At 46.5% G+C, this 15,061-nt stretch overlaps 1 long non-coding RNA gene across 3 annotated transcripts; it reads right to left on the reverse strand.

Annotated features, from left to right (window-relative positions):
- Window positions 1-247: 247 nt before the first annotated feature.
- LOC311426409 lies at window positions 248-14,564 on the reverse strand. 3 transcript variants are annotated; one of them, XR_014686721.1, is made up of 3 exons: window positions 14,405-14,564; window positions 2,039-2,168; window positions 248-1,901 (listed from the first exon to the last, which is right to left on the reverse strand). It is a non-coding gene; the product is annotated as an uncharacterized lncRNA (long non-coding RNA). The 3 variants fall into 3 exon arrangements; XR_014686722.1 differs by having other exon boundaries at window positions 2,036-2,168; XR_014686723.1 differs by having other exon boundaries at window positions 2,036-2,168; window positions 14,373-14,564.
- Between the last annotated feature and the right edge of the window lie 497 nt (window positions 14,565-15,061).

Here is a 15,061-nt window from a genome sequence, read left to right on the forward strand (position 1 = left end):
TCCCCAGCGCGATAGCATCTAAGGTTGGAAGCCTAGGGAACGCTCAGGTAACGCAGCTACACCCTACCCTGAAAGCCTCTTCAATGCTGTACATTTTCTTTAAAATGTGAATGTTAGTTTTATTTTCCTAGTTACTTCAGGCAATTACACCACACCAGGGGCTCCTTGCTGACTAGTTCCCTGAACAGCCTGAAGTCTGCTTTCTCTGTAAGGAAGGGTTTATCTGCTCAGTTTGACTTCAGTCACCTGTTGAGCCTAAGCTGTCAGGAGTTTCTGTTACTTCTTTTTTTTTTTTTTTCTTCTCTCCCTTCTTTCTGTATTTTTTGTCAAGCTCTCCTGACTTTGGCATTCTCCCTGTGTGCGATGAGGGTGGTTATGTGAGTAGCTCGGAGAATAATTATCCTTGCTGAGACCTGAAGAGGCAATTCATTATGTCAGGTTAAAAACAGCTGTGCAACAATAGCACAAGGAAGCCTACATAACTAAGCATTGAAAACTAAGCACAGAGCACAGTAAATTTCCCCTGTGAATATAGAATTTGGGGTCATTATCTCACAGTTTTGCTGAATACCGCTGGACATATTTTGAGGCTAACAGATGTATCACTTTGGCTTTATTTCTACCTCTCACTCCTGCATATTTCAATGCCCCAAATTCACAGTGTGCTGAAATCTGAGGGACCATTTGCTAGGAGCTGAGAGAGCTTTCTCTAGGCCAGTATAGAAGATAGTTTTGAATTAGTTCAGTATGTCTGAGAGCACTAGAATGAAGGTAAACTGAGCCCTGTCAGAGGTACCATTTTGTAATAAATGGCTAAGTCCCAAATAGGATTACAATCAAAGTTTTACAATTTGTTAAATGAATAGAGGAAAGCAAACAACGCTGGGTGCACCGGGAGTCTCTGCTCCACCAAGACGCACACCAATTACATAAGGCGGCTGTTTTTTATGCTCCTAGGCTAATACATATTCATCACCACTTTTGGAAAAGGCAGGGTTATTATAATTAGTTCCCGGAATCTGAACCCTCCTACTGGAGCATGTATATCAGTCTCTGGTGGTCCCTCTGGGGGTCTCTTGTGCCGAAGGCTCATAGTCTTCCTCCCAGGCTTTTTTTCTTGCCCTTCTCCTTTGTCCATCTTGGCTGGATGTCAGAGACTTGCATAGTGTCTCATGCAACAGTCATAATAGTTAGCAGTTATTCTGAAACCCCTTTGTTCTCTTATCCCCTATTGACACAAATTGCTGGACCATTCCTTTGCAAGATATAAGAACTATATACATTAACCACTCTGTTTTTCTTAGACTTGTGGTTATACAAGGGCATGTAAGACAGAAGGTCACATTTCATCATATCATGCGGCCCTAGCATTGTTCCATATTGACACGAATCATGAACACATTTCACAATCCCTCATCTCCCTTTTCATGGTATTGATTCATGTTTTCCTTTCCAATCAAGTCAATACTTGACGAATTGATACAAATTTTGGAACTTTGTTTGTTTTTATTATCATCAGGGAATGGGTTTTCTTTTTCCCTGGTTCTGGGTCAACAGGTACCGCAGATATTTGCATTCCTTGTATAACCGAGTGTATTAGTCTGGTAATACAGGGTATTAAACATGGAATTATTAACAATCCTCCACATATCCCCAATACAACCATCCTTATTTTAGCAAACCAATCACCGCCCATAAAGCTCCCCCCATAATCCTCCTAGATCGATTCCATTCCAAGTTTGAACTGGGACGTGCAATTTTCTTCATTTCCTTTACAAGTTCATTTACAGCTTTTCCTTCTGTTGTGGTTTAACCCAGCGGGCAGCTAAACAACACATGACCGTTCTCTCACCCTCCCCCCTCCCTCTCTGGGATGGGAGAGAGAAACAGGAAAATGAAGCCTGTGAGTTGAGATAAAGACAAATTAATAATAATAATAATAATAATAATAATAATAATAATGACAATAATGATGATAATAGCACTACTAGTAATAATGTGTACGAAACAAGTGATGCACAATGCAATTGCTCACCACCTGCTGTCCGATGCCCAGCCTAACCCCGAGCAGTCCGGCCCTCCTCCCAGCTCTTGTTGCACCCCCAGCCTGGCCGCTGGCAGGACAGAGTGAGAAGCTGAAACGTCCTTGGCTTGGTGTAAGCACTGCTCTGCAACAATTAAAACATCAGCATGTTATCAGCACTCTTCTCATCCTAAGCCAAAACATAGCATTCTACCAGCTACTAGGAAGAAACACCCTCATCATCAATCTCTAAACAGCAATTACTAAGGTTAAATTTTCCACAGACTCCTCCTTCTTGTGCTAGTAAATAATCCAAAGCTAAGCGATTTTGATACAAAGCAGTTCTCATCTTGGTATTTTGCTTTGCAATTAATCCACGTGCATATCTGGTTTTATTTACAACTATTTCTATTGCAGCATGTAACCTAATTATTCTATTAAGCATATATATTGGGGTCCTATAACCCCAGGATCTGTCTTCTGCCCACGTAGCTGGATCATAATAGGCAAACGCCTTCAATCAAGGGGTTGGGCCCGCTTTCAGGGTTGATTCAGGCTTGTGTTACTGTTCAGCCTGTCGGGGTGATCCAGCTCCTGGAAAACGAATCACAATTTTATATGGGTTTAAAAAAAAAAAGGTTCTTTTGTAATTTTCTCAGGACAACCCAACCTTAGTGCGGGAGAAGTCCGGTCGAGGTCCTCTCACTCAGCAGTCAATACCCATAGGGGTTGCCTCCCTTGGTAGACCTTACAGACCGCAGTGGAGGGTCCCGCCCTGGTCTTGCCTTCTCCCTTTCCTCCCTTCAGGCTTGTCCTCTTTATCTGGTGCCCTTAATTCATGCAAGAATATTAGTCCCACTTTAGCCTTAGTTTCAGTTTCCCAGGAGCGGACTCAACCCTCCAAGTTTCAGTAGTTACTGGTCCTTTTATTCTAGATGCGTGGGTCCAAACCCTTTCTGCTGTTCTCACAGCTGTTTCAGTAGTAAGTAAAACAGGGTACATTCCCTCCCATTGGGGGTTCAATGATTCTTCCCTCCAGGTTTTTATTAAGACCTTGTCTCCTGGTTGTATCTTATGATTTAGCAAATCCTAAAGGTGGTGTTTGAGCCATCATTCCAATTTCTCTTAGCTCTTGTAATCTCCTTCCAATAGTAATTATATATTTCTGGATGCTACGATCCTCAACTACATTGTTCCCTGTAGGCATCCCTTGAGAATAAGGCATACCATATAACATTTCATATGGCGATAATCCAGTCTCACTGTGTGCTTTAGTTCTTAGGTTTAAAAGTGCCAATGGTAAGCATTTCGTTCAGGGCATTTATGTCTCGATCGTTAATTTGGCCAACTGTTGTTTTATTGTTTGATTCAGTCTTTCGACTTTCCCTGAGCTTTGTGGGTGCCACGGAGTATGGTATTCCCACTGAATACCTAATGACTGACATAATAATTTTATTATTTTAAAAGTAAAGTGTGTGCCCTGGTCAGAATCAATGTACTGGATTATCCCATATCTAGGTATCAGGTGTTCTAATAGAATTTTTCCACCATTTGTGCTGTAGCTTGTGCTACGGGATAAGCTTCTACCCATTGTGTTAAATGATCTACTATTAACAATAAATATTTTATCCTCTCTACTTTGGGCAATTCAGTGAAATCAACTTGTACTTTCTCGAAAGGCCTATAAGCTGTTTTTCTCCCTCCCGTGACTGCTTGTCGAAACGCTTTCTTATTTATCTTCTGATAATTAAGCAACCTTGTGTAATTTGCTTTGCTATTTCAAAAATCCCAATGCAACCAAATTGTTTAAGTAAATGATCACTTAACGCCTTTGTACCCCAATGTGTTTGTGAATGCAAATGTCCCAATATTTGCCTCGCATAAGCCTTTGGCAATATCTCTCGCCCGTCTGGCAGTGTCCATTTTCCTTGTTCTAACTTAGCCCCTATTTTCTCCAGTTTTGTTTGTTCTTCAGGGGTAAACTTCTTTTCTCTTCCCTCTCGCCTTTCTTCCTCCCATATGTCCTGGTTTCAGTTAACACAGAATTAATTTTCTTCCTAGTAGCTGGTGGAATGCTGTGTTTTGGCTTAGAATGAGAAGAGTGCTGATAACACCCCGATGCTTTAATTGTTGCAGAGCAGTGCTTATACTAAGCCAAGGACATCTCAGCCTTTGCTCTGTCCTGCCAACGGGCAGGCTGGGGGGTGCAGTAAGAGCTGGGAGGGGACAGACCCAGGACAGGTGACCCAAACTAGCCAAAGGGGTATTCCATACCATCTGACGTCATGCTAAACAATATATAGGGGTGGCTAGCCGGGGGGAGGGGGCCGGACTGCTCGGGGTTAGGCTGGGCATCGGTCAGCGGGTGGTGAGCAATTGCATTGTGCATCACTTGTTTGTACATACTATTATTACTTTCGTATTATCACCATTGTATCATCATTATTATTATTGTTATTATTATTTTGTTATTTTTTTTTTCCTGTCTTATTAAACTGTCTTTATCTCAACTCACGGGCTTCACTTTCCATTTCTCTCCCCCGTCCCAGAGAGGGAGGGGGGAGGGTGAGCGAACGGCTGCGTGGTGTTTAGCTGCCGGTCGGGTTAAACCACGACAGTCTTTTTGGCGTCCAATGTGGGGCCCGAAAGGTTGAGATAACGGCAGATCTGATCAGAGTGTGTTAAACTAAAATTGGTGTAAGGATTAGACCTGCTTAATAGTCACTTGTCATGATGCTGATTGCTTTAATCACAACTCTGCTGCGCCTGTTTTCCAAATTGAGTATTATAGTACATTATTTTCCGTATTTGCTCTCTGTAGTGTTGTTTCTCCTCTCCAGGCCCTGGTTTCAGACCATTATGGTACTAAGTGTTATAGCAATGGCTTATGAGACGATAAGATATCTGGTCATGACTCTAACTTGGTATTTATACTCAGTAACATCGTGGACTCTGTACTTTGGAAACAGCATCTTGGGAACTATTAGCAATTATACCTATTGTTTTTCTCCATTAGAGAGTCAATCTGTGGAGGGGAAAGGGGAGGATATTTTTCCTTACTTGCTTACTCTCCCTTTCTCCTTCACCACCCCTGTATCCTCCTGGGTCACTCTGCCTTCCTCCTTCACCACCCTCTTATCCCCTGAGCTTGTCACAATAGCTCTCCAAGATATTGAATATTTCTGGAATACTCAGAATACCATAGTCTTGTTGTTCTGCCTCATGAATGCACTTCAGATTCTGCTTAAAGTTAAACAACTACTTATGAAGCTCATCCGGAGATCTGCCCGGAGGCAGTATAGTTGTGGGTGGCAGGGAGTATGGGTGGATATGGGCAGGCATCTAGAGCAGTTGGCACCCCCAGTGTGTTGGAAATTCACCCCTGAACAATGGCAAAATCCTCAAAAACTGGCAGAATGCTTGAAAAAAAGGTGTAATGATTCTGGCAGTTCCAAAGTAACACAAATCATTGTAACGTGCTGGGGCCTGGCTCATGCCTATCGAGCTGCCATTGATACTGCTGTCAACTTAGTGACAGACCCTGCGGCCACTCCAAACCCTGTGACAGATCCAACGGCCACTGTGACCCCTACGGTGGATTCTGCAGCTGCTCCAGTCCCAGTTCCTGCAGCCGCTCCAGTCCCAGCTCCTGCAGCCGCTCCAGTCCCAGCTCCTGCAGCCGCTCCAGCTCCAGCTCCTGCAACTGCTCCAGTCCCAGCTCCTGAAGCTGCTCCAGCTCCAGCTCCTGCAGCCGCTCCAGTCCCAGCTCCTTCAGCCGCTCCAGTCCCAGCTCCTGCAGCCGCTCCAGTCCCAGCTCCTGCAGCCGCTCCAGCTCCAGCTCCTGCAACTGCTCCAGTCCCAGCTCCTGAAGCTGCTCCAGTCCCAGCTCCTGCAGCCGCTCCAGTCCCAGCTCCTGCAGCCGCTCCAGTCCCAGCTCCTGCAGCCGCTCCAGTCCCAGCTCCTGCAGCCGCTCCAGTCCCAGCTCCTGCAGCCGCTCCAGCTCCAGCTCCTGCAACTGCTCCAGTCCCAGCTCCTGAAGCTGCTCCAGCTCCAGCTCCTGCAGCTGCTCCAGTCCCAGTTCCTGCAGTCGCTCCAGTTCCAGCTCCGGCCGCTACTCCAGTCCCAGTTCCTGCAACTGCTCCAGTCCCAGCTCCTGAAGCCGCTCCAGCTCCAGCTCCTGAAGCCGCTCCAGCTCCAGCTCCTACTGCTGCTCCAGTCCCAGCTCCTGCAACTGCTCCAGCTCCAACTCCAGCTCCTGTAGCCGCTCCAGCTCCTGTGGCCGTGTCAGAGAAACGAGCTGTAGCAGTGCAAGTTGACCCTGCAGAGGGCATTCCAACCTCTGTGGCAGACCCTGTAACAAAGTCAGAGAAACGAGCAGTAGCAGTGCAAGCTGCCCCTGTAGAGAAGGTGAAAATATGGTATAGAAATTCAAGTCGTTTAGAACGCAGAGAGTCTTCTGCCAATCCAGGTAAGGCTTCTGCCAAAACTAAGTATAGAGATGACGAAGATGATGACGACGCTGGGCCGTCAAGGATTCAGGAGGAGGAAGATGAGGATGCCGAAAGAGCAACAGTAACTACCCGAAGCCTAAACGAGCGCGAGCTACGAGATGTGCGAAAAGATTTTGGTCGCTGTATAGGTGAGCAGCTTGTCACCTGGCTGCTCCGGTGCTGGGACTCTGGAGCCAATTGTGTGGAATTAGACGGCAGGGAAGCCAAGCGGCTGGGATCCCTTGCTCGAGACGCCGGCATTGACAAAGCAATTGCAGATGGAGCACGACCCACCAGCCTCTGGAGGCGTCTCCTCTCAGCTGTGAGGGAAAGGTATCCCTTCAAGGAAGATATTTTATGTCTACCAGGCAAGTGGACCACTATGGAGAAGGGAATCCAGTACCTGAGGGAATTAGCCGTACGGGAAGTGATTTATGAGGATCCAGACCTCAAACAAACATCCACAGATCCAGATGAAGTCAAGTGTACACGACCCATGTGGCGGAAGTTTGTACGGAGTGCACCATCATCATATGCCAGCTCATTGGCAATAATGGCCTGGAAAGAGGATGAGGAACCCACAGTGGGTGAAGCGGCTAAACAACTCCGGCAGTACGAAGAAAGTCTCTCCTCTTCCTTACAGGCCTGCGTCTCAGCTGTGGAGAAACTTTCTGAAAAGGTTCACCAACTTGAAGAGAATCTATTGTCCTCCCCACCTGAACCAACCAGTGCCCACCGACCAAAGGAGAACACTTGGGAGAAACTTTCTGAAAAGGTTCACCAACTTGAAGAGAGATTATTCTCCTTCGCACCTGTACAAAGCAGTGTCTCAGCTGTCAGGGGTAGGCGTTCACCCACACAAGGAAGACGATATGGTGGGTACTCACCCCGTGCCACCCTGTGGTTTTACTTACGAGACCATGGAGAGGACATGAGAAAGTGGGATGGAAAATCTACCGCGACCCTAGAGGCACGGGTACGTGAGTTGCAAAAGAAAACAATCAGGAAAAAGGGATTCTCCGAAAAGTTTGCTGCTCCAACTTCCAGCAGACAGTCCTTCAAACACAGAAACGAGGAAGATTCTGACCAGGATTAGGGGGGCCCTGTCTCCACCCAGGGGGAGGAAAGGGACAATCGAGTTTATTGGACTGTGTGGATTCGATGGCCTGGCACATCACGCGCACAGAAGTATAAGGCTTTAGTAGACACCGGTGCACAATGTACTATAATGCCATCGAGCTATAAAGGACCAGAGCCCATCTATATTTGTGGAGTGACCGGGGGATCTCAGCAGTTGACTGTATTGGAGGCTGAAGTGAGTCTGACTGGGAATGAGTGGGAAAAGCACCGCATTGTGACTGGTCCGGATGCTCCATGTATCCTTGGCATAGACTATCTTAGAAGAGGATACTGCAAGGACCCAAAAGGGTTCCGGTGGGCTTTTGGTATTGCTGCCTTAGAGACAGAGGGCATTAAACAATTATCTACCTTGCCTGGTCTCTCAGAGGACCCCTCTGTTGTGGGGTTGCTGAGGGTCGAAGAACAGCAAGTGCCAATTGCTACCACAACTGTGCACCGGCGGCAATATCGCACCAACCGAGACTCCCTGATTCCCATCCATAAGCTAATTCGTCAATTGGAGAGCCAAGGAGTGATCAGCAAGACTCATTCACCTTTCAATAGTCCCATATGGCCAGTGCGAAAGTCTAATGGCGAGTGGAGACTAACAGGGGACTATCGCGGCCTGAACGAAGTCACGCCACCACTGAGTGCTGCAGTGCCGGACATGCTGGAACTTCAGTATGAACTTGAATCGAAGGCAGCCAAGTGGTACGCCACAATTGATATCGCTAATGCATTTTTCTCCATCCCTCTAGCAGCAGAGTGCAGGCCACAATTTGCCTTCACTTGGAGGGGAGTCCAATATACTTGGAATAGGCTGCCCCAGGGGTGGAAACACAGCCCTACCATTTGCCATGGGCTGATCCAGTCTGCACTAGAGCAGGGGGAAGCTCCTGAACACCTGCAGTACATCGATGACATTATTGTGTGGGGTGACACAGCAGAGGAAGTTTTCGAGAAAGGGAAGAAAATAGTCCAAATCCTTCTGAAAGCCGGTTTTGCCATAAAACAAAATAAAGTCAAAGGACCTGCACGGGAGATCCAGTTTTTAGGAATAAAATGGCAAGATGGACGTCGTCAAATCCCAATGGATGTGATCAACAAAATAACAGCTATGTCTCCACCAACTAACAAAAAAGAAACACAGACTTTCCTAGGTGTTGTGGGGTTTTGGAGAATGCACATCCCAAATTACAGTCTGATTGTAAACCCACTCTACCAAGTAACTCGTAAGAAGAATGAGTTTGAATGGGGCCCTGAACAACGACAAGCCTTTGAACAAATCAAGCAGGAAATAGTCCATGCAGTAGCCCTTGGGCCAGTTCGAACAGGACCAGATGTAAAGAATGTGCTCTACACTGCAGCCGGGGAGAACGGCCCCACCTGGAGCCTCTGGCAGAAAGAACCTGGGGAAACTCGAGGTCGGCCTCTGGGGTTTTGGAGTCGGGGATACAGAGGATCTGAGGCCCGCTATACTCCAACTGAAAAGGAGATATTGGCAGCATATGAAGGAGTTCGATCTGCTTCGGAGGTGGTCGGTACTGAAGCGCAGCTCCTCCTAGCACCCCGATTACCGGTACTAGGCTGGATGTTCAAGGGAAGGGTCCCCTCTACGCATCATGCAACTGATGCTACATGGAGCAAGTGGGTTGCACTGATTACTCAGCGGGCTCGAATAGGAAACCCCAGTCGCCCAGGAATATTGGAAGTGATCATGGACTGGCCAGAAGGCAAATACTTTGGGATATCATCAGAGGAGGAGGTGGGTCGTGCTGAAGAAGCCCCACTGTACAACCAGTTGCCAGAGAATGAAAAGAAATATGCCCTGTTCACTGATGGGTCCTGTCGTATTGTGGGGAAGCATCGGAGATGGAAGGCTGCTGTATGGAGTCCTACGCGACGAGTTGCAGAAGCTGCTGAGGGAGAAGGTGAATCGAGTCAGTTTGCAGAAGTGAAAGCCATTCAGCTGGCTTTAGACATTGCTGAACGAGAAAAATGGCCAGTTCTCTATCTCTACACCGATTCATGGATGGTAGCAAATGCCCTGTGGGGATGGTTACAGCAATGGAAGCAAAACAACTGGCAGCGTAGGGGCAAACCTATCTGGGCTGCTGCATTGTGGCAAGATATTGCTGCTCGGGTAGAGAACCTGGCTGTGAAAGTACGCCACGTAGATGCTCATGTGCCCAAGAATCGGGCTACTGAAGAACATCAAAACAACCAGCAGGTGGATCAGGCTGCTAAGATTGAAGTAGCTCAGGTGGACCTGGATTGGCAGCATAAAGGTGAATTATTTATAGCCCGATGGGCCCATGACACCTCAGGCCATCAAGGTAGAGATGCAACATACAGATGGGCTCGTGATCGAGGGGTGGACTTGACCATGGACGCTATAGCACAGGTTATTCATGACTGTGAAACATGTGCTGCAATCAAGCAAGCCAAACGGTCAAAGCCTCTTTGGTATGGAGGACGATGGCTGAAATATAAATATGGAGAGGCCTGGCAGATTGATTACATCACACTCCCTCAAACTCGCAATGGCAAGCGCCACGTACTTACAATGGTGGAAGCAACCACCGGATGGCTGGAAACATATCCTGTGCCTCATGCTACCACCCGGAACACCATCCTGGGCCTTGAAAAGCAAGTCCTATGGCGACATGGCACCCCAGAAAGAATAGAATCAGACAATGGGACTCACTTCCGAAACAACCTTATAGACACTTGGGCCAAAGAACATGGTATTGAATGGGTGTATCACATCCCCTATCATGCACCAGCCTCCGGGAAAGTTGAACGATACAATGGCCTGTTAAAGACTACCTTGAAAGCAATGGGCGCTGGGACGTTCAAAAACTGGGATACGCATTTGGCAAAGGCCACCTGGTTAGTCAATACTAGGGGATCTACCAACCGAGCTGGACCTGCCCAATCAAACCTGTTACGTACTGTAGATGGGGATAAAGTTCCTGTAGTGCATGTAAAAAATATGCTGGGTAAAACAGTCTGGGCTACTCCTGCCTCAGGAAAAGGCAAACCTATTCGTGGAATTGTTTTCGCTCAGGGACCTGGATATACTTGGTGGGTGATGCAAAAGAACGGAGAGGTCCGGTGTGTACCTCAAGGAGATTTAATACTGGGTGAGAATAGCCCATGAACTGAATTGCACCATGTTAAATAGTATATTATACTGTATGTTATCACTACCATGATTACTATAGGTGACTAATTAGAATGTATGGAAAAGAGTGTAACCTGAGCATGACATAAATGGTATGGAATAAGGGGTGGATAGATGTCCTGGTTTCAGTTAACACAGAATTAATTTTCTTCCTAGTAGCTGGTGGAATGCTGTGTTTTGGCTTAGAATGAGAAGAGTGCTGATAACACCCCGATGCTTTAATTGTTGCAGAGCAGTGCTTATACTAAGCCAAGGACATCTCAGCCTTTGCTCTGTCCTGCCAACGGGCAGGCTGGGGGGTGCAGTAAGAGCTGGGAGGGGACAGACCCAGGACAGGTGACCCAAACTAGCCAAAGGGGTATTCCATACCATCTGACGTCATGCTAAACAATATATAGGGGTGGCTAGCCGGGGGGAGGGGGCCGGACTGCTCGGGGTTAGGCTGGGCATCGGTCAGCGGGTGGTGAGCAATTGCATTGTGCATCACTTGTTTGTACATACTATTATTACTTTCGTATTATCACCATTGTATCATCATTATTATTATTGTTATTATTATTTTGTTATTTTTTTTTTCCTGTCTTATTAAACTGTCTTTATCTCAACTCACGGGCTTCACTTTCCATTTCTCTCCCCCGTCCCAGAGAGGGAGGGGGGAGGGTGAGCGAACGGCTGCGTGGTGTTTAGCTGCCGGTCGGGTTAAACCACGACATATTAATTTTAGCAACCTGAGTCCTCAAGGCTGCTTCCTGGGCTTCTTTATCTGCTAGATTATTTCCTCTGGTTCGGTAATCTAATCCCTTTTGGTGTCCTTTCACAAGTACCACTGCTATTTCCTTTGGTTCTCTTAATGCCCTTAAATTTTTTATTATTAATTCTTGATATAAGATTCCTCCCTCTCTCCGGACAAGGTCTTTTTCTGACTTTCTCTTACTGCTGCTACAAAGATCTTGTCTTTTGCTTTTTGTTTTTCCTCATCTCTCCTAACATATACTTTCTGTGCTTCCCTAAGTAATTCCTCTAATCCTCAGCAGTAAATAAGATCCCTAAAATGGGCTGTATTTCTTCCCAGGTATAAGTATTGGGGCCTAGGAATTGGTCCAGTTTTTCAGCTACTCCAAGGTGGTCATTTAATAGGGTCCCCATTTCTTTCTTGAAATTCCTTACATCTGTGGTATTTAATGGGACTGCCACAAACCCAATGCATCCCAGATTGACTCCTAGGGGTACCTCTCTTAGGGGATATAGAGAAGCTCTCTCAGATACGGCAGTCCTACTTCTCGTACATGCAGCCGGAGGTTGGTCTAATTCCGTTGCTGTTAGTGGTGGAGGCAGGGGCAACGGTGGTACTGCTGGAGATACCACGGCCACTGGAGGGGGCGCCGCCGCCGGGGGTGGATTGTTAGGATATGGAGGTGGTAGGTTATCCAATGGCTCCCATTTATCATCTTTTTCTTTTTCCCGTTTTTCTTCTTCTTCAAATTTCTCGTCTGCTTTTAGTGTAAATATTGAGGCTGGAAAAGGACGTGAAGTCCTGATCCATAATCCTGCATAATCACTTTCCTCCTGGCTAAAAGGGTCCTTGGAATTAACATGTATGTTTAAGGCTTGGCAAATCCAGTCTTCAAAGGATCCAAAAACAGGCCAAAGGACATGTGGTTTTAAAAGCTCCTTTGGCCATTCTATCATACAGTACTAAACCATTTTTAATTTACTTTTTCCTTTTCTGGGGCCCTTATCGTTCCAATTTCTAATCATTATTCCTAATGGACTTTCTGGTGGTATGTCTGGTAATTTGCTCCCTTTCTTCTGGTCATTGGTCTTCGATTTCGTCTGACCCATCTAGGAATTTTACTATGGCAATTCCCACAGCCCTTGGTTACCTTAGTAAGAGTGTCTTGCAGGGGGTTTAGAACCTATCACCCACCCACAAATCCTATAGGAATCGCTTCGGTCCTTCACCGGCCAAGTCCCTCACGTTAGATTGGAACCGCGGTTAGAAGACCTCCACACTCACTTCGGAACTGAGTTCTGTCTCAGTCACACTCTTACACACATAGGCAACCGAATCCCACCCCACCAAACGGTATACACCTTAAATACTTACGACTCTGTCGTCTTTGTTCGGATCTTCGCGCGCAGAATTACGGGCAAAATATAGTGCTGCAGCCAGCAAGGGAGCTCATACAAAAAATCAAAATCTTTGCTTACCTTTATTCAGGTTCAAGATGGCATTAGTCCTGACCTGACTCGAACAGGAGCCACCAAATGGTGGGGCGCCTCTCCTAGATCAAATCAGAATTCAGGAACCAAAGCTGTTACAGGAAGCACGGCCGAAAGCACGACAGACACCAGTAGAGTCAGATCATGCTCCATTTCATTGCCCGAATAGCCTAACTTTTAAAGTGAACTTAACAGGGGTGGATAGTGTCTCACACAAGATTATTGGTCAAAAGCACTCAGACAAACAACTGCAAGAAAACAACCCCACCTGCAAGAAAACAACCCCCTTGTGATTAGCAGTCACGTAGACCTTGTCCTTGAAGCCAGCTACTGGTAACAATATTTTTCTGAATTCCTCAATTGGGCGATGTGGGAACACTGTCATGGGAACTTCTCATAGTTGCCCTGGTAGCTTGGTTTGCTCAGCTACAGCAAGCCATGGGATTTTTGATGTTTCAAAAAATCCCTCAACACAAAGCCATCCCGGACGAGCCCCCAATTGTAACAAATGACTGAGTCCCAAATAGGATTACAAAGTTTTACAATTTATTAAATGAATAGAGGTAAGCAAACAGCGCTGGGTGCACCAGGAGTCTCTGCTCCACCAAGACGCACACCAGTTACATAAAGCGGCTGGTTTTTATGCTCCTAGGCTCCTACATATTCATTATTACTTCTTGGTTCAATATCTTCTGGGACAGGACAGTTTTGGGCAATTGTGAGATTAAAAAATGAAACTGTGAAGAAAAATTCCTCAGAAAAGAGCAATATACCATTTCTTTGAATTCTCGGCATTTTAAATATTCCCATAACATCAGGCTAAGAAACTACCCGAGAACAACAGTGTTGAGGGATTTTTGAAATACCAAGGAGGCCATGATTTGCTGCAGCTGAGCAAACCAAGCTACCAGGACGACTATGAGAAGTTCCCATGACAGTGTTCCCACATCACCCAATTGAGGAATTTAGAAAAATATTGTTGCCAGCAGCTGGCTTCAAGGACGAGATCTACGTGACTGCTAATCACAAGGGGGTTGTTTTCTTGCAGGTGGGGTTGTTTTCGTGCAGTTGTTTGTCTGAGTGCTTTTGACCAATAATCTTGTATGAGACACTATCCGCCCCATTAATTTTGCTATAAAAGTCAGGTTATTTGTGTAATAAAGTAGAGCATGATCTGACCATACTACTGTCTGTCGTGTTTTTGGTTTTTATTCCTGGAACCTATGGCACCCGAACAGGCTGAGACCCGGAGATGCTGAGAGACGCTGAGAGACACTAAGAGACGCTGAGAGACCTGAGAGACACTGAGACCTGACAGACACTGAAAAACCTGATAGACGCTGAGAGACTCCAAGCACAGACCCGGACACAGGTATCGCGGTGAGATGTGGAGATAGAGAGATCGCAGTGAGACGCAGAGACAGAGATCGCGGTGAGACGCAGAGGCAGAGATCGCGGTGAGACGCGGAGCAGAATCATGGTAAGATGCGGAAGAGTGAAGTAACGTGGTGAGACGCGGGACATCCGGGGTCGAGTTGCTATGAGACATCGGAGGCATCAGTGGAAACGGCACACGATCGCCACCGTGTGGTGAGTTGGCACATAGCAGAGGGGTGGAGATCACGACCCTGCAGCTCATCTGACGTAACCATGGAGGAGGAAGCAGCTATCCAGCTTCTCTCTAGTATTCTCTCTAAGACAGGTATATCTTGCAATGTAAAAAAGATCAAATCCTTGGTGCACTGGGCTCAGAAGGAGGGTTTTCTGAAGGAAATCCCTCTAATGTTTAGCCCAGATGAGTGGCAGCACGTAGGAAATCACTTATGGGATAAAGCCATCTCAAGTGGAAAGCTAGATAAAGATGCAAGTTGCACACAGTGATTAATGTGCTGTGCGGTACGAAAACCGAACAGCAGATGGCGATGGCGGCGGCACAATCTTTGTCAGTACTGTCTGGGACTGACAGAACGCCGAGTATGAAACCTGAGACCTCAGGAACACGGCTGGCACAATCTTTTT

The sequence above is a fragment of the Aythya ferina genome, assembly GCF_964211825.1.
Source record: "Aythya ferina genome assembly, chromosome: W".
In the NCBI taxonomy this organism is placed as follows: Eukaryota; Metazoa; Chordata; class Aves; order Anseriformes; family Anatidae; genus Aythya; species Aythya ferina.